The sequence below is a fragment of the Nanorana parkeri genome, unplaced genomic scaffold, assembly GCF_000935625.1.
Source record: "Nanorana parkeri isolate BGI_ZX_2015 unplaced genomic scaffold, ASM93562v1 scaffold810, whole genome shotgun sequence".
Classification (NCBI taxonomy): domain Eukaryota; kingdom Metazoa; phylum Chordata; class Amphibia; order Anura; family Dicroglossidae; genus Nanorana; species Nanorana parkeri.
Genome location: NW_017307078.1, coordinates 326,163 through 331,063, shown reverse-complemented (window position 1 = coordinate 331,063; position 4,901 = coordinate 326,163).

The window sequence follows — 4,901 nt, the reverse complement described above, 5'->3', positions numbered from 1 at the left end:
CGCTCCCCGATCTCATGTCTCCCTTCTAACGAAACCAGCAGCGCTAGAGAATAGAGGCGACAATATCCGCCTACATCCGCCCCAGCACTGAACAGCTCCGGAAAAGCCCGGGCAGCCATCTTTGCTGAGGGCAGGTGCCCGGCGCTCCCATGTTCAACAAAGGGAATGTGAGGTGAAGCCAACACTATATATCCTTCACTGTAAAAAAAACAGCAGTGCGATGAAAATTAAATAGTAGGCTGCAGTATTTGGATGCAAAACATTAATTAAAAAAACATTAGGTCCATATTTTGTAGGTTTTCCCTTTCAGAAATAGGAATCTTCGATTTTGGATGGGACAGCAAAAACCTGGCAGAGGGTGGAATCACACCTTGCAATTTTGCTTCATGCGTTTTCCATCGCTCATTGACGATCAACACAAAGGGTGACAATGCACATTAACATGGATTGCAATTGAAAATGCACCAGAGGAAAAAACGCATTTGGTGATGGGCCATTCAGACTGGTGTGTTACTGCATGCACATAAAGCGTGTGGTATTTTGCATGTTCACATGCAATTCGTTAAAGCAGTCCTTAACAATTTTGAAAGGGCTGCCGAATCACCACAATGCCGGCTTTAACTAATCTGCAGCATTTTTTTTTAATGCAACACACAGATGTTTTATGTCTGCGAACTGTGGTCTGCTGGCAAGGTGCATTGAGATGCTGCACAAACAAATGGCAGCACATTGCACTGCAGTTGCTTTTGCGCATATGGTTACCGCAATGCACAGGTATAAATAGAGCAGAGGTAGGCAACCTTGGCACTCCAGTTGCAACTGCAAGTCCCATGAAGCATTGCAAGACCCTAACAGCCACAGACATGACTGCTAGAGGCAGAGGCATGATGGGATTCTACTCTCAGCTCACACACAGTCGTTGGAGAAATTTCTATGATTTCTACAAGTCTAACAATTAATTTTGGCTTCCTGTAGAGCCGTGACACATAGAGGACGGCAGTGTGAATGGAGTCTTCAGCTGTAGACACACAAATTTGCCAGCTGCTGCAGTGTGCACATTAAAGCATAATTTGCACTTCAAGGGCCCAATAGCGGAGAGCAGAGTTTTTCCTGCACCCAAAAAATAAAGGGCTCCACTAGGGCACATAGAAAACAATTAATTTCAATGTGCTCTGCTCACATCGCAATGCGTGTGTGATGGGTGGCATGCTGCAAAAAAAAAAATGTACACAAGCTGCATTTTTTTTTACAGCGCACTGGATTTCACCGCACAGAAGTGCAGTGCACTGTGCTGCTGTTTGGGGATCTGAATGGAGTGTACACATTGCTGATTACACGCTACCATTAAAGTAAAAAAAAAGATAAAAATGTGACAGCTCTAGCCGTGTGCAATACAACGCACACTGCCAGAGCTGCTACAATGCGCCAGACCATACACTAAATCGCAGCATTTTAGCGGACGGGCTAGAGTGAACGGGCCCTATGACAATACACTTATCCTCTTTGCCCTGAGTTAAAGCAACCTGCTCTCCCCCTCCACAGATGCATACTTACTTGGAATCAGGGGCGTAACTAGAAATCACAGGGCACCAAAGCAAAATTTTCGTGCAGCGGCCCACGGTGGCATCCAGTCGCTGCAAATAAACCCGCCTTGTAGTGTGAATGGGACACATAGAAAACAATTGTTACCTGCAATCTAACACCACTCTATTTTTGTCATTATCGAAGATTTCCCATCAGTTTGTGTCTCTGTCACATCCTACAATGAGGAAAGGAGGGCTTCCTCAATGAGAGAAGTCTTCCTAATGGGGACAAAGACAACAATAAAAAAAACAGTGTCTATCCTGTCCTTACTATTCTATCCTCACTATTCATCTACACCTTTACATCCTTATCCATGGCCTGGCCACCTCTTCTTTACAAGCACGCTTCCTCCATACTGATCCCTGACTGCCTTTTCTCCTAATGGTTATATGAGTTACGAGGAATAGGTGTGTATTGGTAAAAACGCGCGATGCGAACCGCGCGACAAACGCGCATATTCAATCCGCCTAGGTGTGAACGCAGCCTAAGAACTTGGGCAACTGTTGGTGGGCGTACCCACTCGGGCCAGGATATGGGCGGCCGGTGGCTGGTACAGTAAACAATGGGTCATGGTACACCCCCCGTAAGCGGTGAGTGGTGTTTTTTGGCACTCGTCAGGGACCGAAGCATTTTGTTCTGGCTACATAATATGTTAATATGTTCTGCTATTTATGTTTACATCGCTGTGGCCATTCAACTTTCCAATAAAATGTTATTACTTTACGTTTTTGTTGAAATTACTGTGTTCAGTATGTTATTTCGGTGGGAAGTGAGGGTTACTTGGCCTTGCAGTCAGTCATGTAATTGTCACAGTAATTCTTCAATGATCCTCACATGAAAAGGTGTTTCTAACATATGCTTGCATGCCTTGAATGGAAGTCTGGTATGCCCCAAGGGCTGGGCACAGCTGTGTTTGTGTGTAAAATGTGGCGATTGGTACGGCCCACGTTGTGTTTATTAGCAGCACACCTGTGTCTGTGTAGAATGCATTACTATCAGTGCATGTGCCTTTGTCAGCTGCTCCTGTTTCCTGTTGTGTGTGGCTGCCCGCAGTGTGTTTCCACTCTCCCAGCCAGGAAATGTTTACTCTGTAGTGTTTTCCCTCCGTCATTCACATCGTGTGTGAGAAACATTTATAGCCGTTTATCGCAGGTGATAAGAGGATCACACATACCGACTAACACAGTGCATGGTCATACACACAAGGTCCGTTCTCATGGCTATTTGTTACCATGTAATCTAAAATAAGCAACAGCTTTCATCTAAAATAAGTAACTTGTTTAAAACAGACAACATATGCTAGTGCCAGTTGTGGAACAGCAAAAATGGATTCCCTGTTTACCAGTAATTCAACAGCAGATTAGGAGTAGCTGGACAGCAGTAATGTGCGGGGGCTTGGTGCAAAAACTGTGACTAACACACCCCAACTCCCAGCCCAATAAGTTCCAGCAAGGGCATTTCCTGACCTGCAGGTACATGTCACAAAGGAGCAGGGAATGCAACTTCCGCAACTGATTGGCCCAGTCATTGTTTTGCGCAGGCTTGGGTGAACACAGGTGAACTAGGTTCGCACCAAGCCCCTGCACATCACTGCTGTACGGCAGTGATCCACTGTGGCCCCCTTCACATGGCCGTTCTGTCAGTACGTTTTTGACCTGGGATCGCACAGAAAATAAAAGACAGTCTGCAATACGTTCCAATGGACAGCCGGATGTAATTGGATGTGTGTCAGTCCACTTCCTGGTCGATTTAGGTTGGTCGGACCACACGCAAAACATTTTGAATTCAGGTCTGCTTTAACTGACCCGACCAGATGTGGGCAGATATAGGCAGACATCTGGCCATTAATTGGGATTACATGGGTCTATTTTTGCTCCATCCCAAGATGTCTCATGTTTGACCTCTGTCTCCATTCTGATGTGATTCAGCAGGGAATCTGACCACTCATTCTAATTACATGGGTCCATTTTTGCTCCACCCCAAGATGGAGGAAAAATTGGAATGGACATGGTTGCAGGTTCTGCCCTTTTTGTGCCCCACTCCTGCTGAAGCAGACACGGTGGCTGCCTCTTCTGCCTACCCCTTTGCCTGGCGCTGGTGGTTGGAAACTACTACAGGAGACAGTCAGAGCCTGGGGACTTGTTTATGTCCCCTACAGTCCCTTTAAGCTTTACGCATGTCACATTTGATATTCCTCACAGCAAGATCCCTTATATGGGGGGGGGGTGTCACATATCAATACTAAGCATTTGGGCTCATTCACACTTAAAGCACTAACTGGCATTTTTCCACACCAGACCAACGCCAGTCACCACTACGGCACACTTTTTATTTATTTCTGATGTTCTCCTTAAGCCTATTGTCACTGGATACAGAGAAATAGCCATCATTTGTGTTAATGTGGCAGCATCTGTGCATATTGTGCTTGCCCAGTAAAGGAATCAGTGCCTACCAATGGGCAAATACAGATTGGATGCTGCATAGAATGTATAGGTAAGTGCAGTACAAAGACATGCCCAATGAATTCAGCTCAGTATACTCTTTCCCACCAAACATTTGGAAAGAGCTTGCTGACCACCCCCTTTAAACCAGGTCTGTGTGAACAGACCCTGGGATGTGTACTCTTTTTTTTAATTTAAAATAAGTAACTTTGGCTAAAATGGACTTCTTTTCCTAAGAATGGAAATTGAAAAGCATTAGTAACTTACAAACCCAATTGAAGTATACCTAAAGTTAAAACCTTTTTTTTTCATTTTGGTTGAGAACGAGTTGAACCCCGGGATTTTTATCTTTGGCAAGATTTCTCCCTGCTTCCTGTTATGTCTCTCTAACAGAAAGTGAATTGAAATATCTCCAATGAGACACAGACATCCTACAAACTATAGGTAGATGTATTGAAGTGCCACACCAGTTAAAGTAGTCCAGGTACAGATATTTTATTAGGGTCAGTAGAGTAACCAATACTTTTTGAGGGTCCAAAACAAACCCCCTTATCCGGGCTTGATGAGAGAAATGATGTATGTGATTTTGGCTGCCAAAGCCTGAAGTACTCACATCACAGGTCAATACAACTTTCAAGTGCAGTGATTGTAGTCTACATACATGATTACTCTTTTTAAGCCCTGATGAAGGGGGTCTGTTATGGACTCCCAAAACACGTCATCTACTCTACTTGAATATCCCCCTGACCCTAATGAAATAAAGTTGTATCTGGACTATTTTAATTGGTGTGGCGCTTCAATTCCTACATCTATTGTGTTCACAGTTGAGCCAATAATGCTGTGGATATCCTTTAGTTTGCTGACGCTGCCTATCCA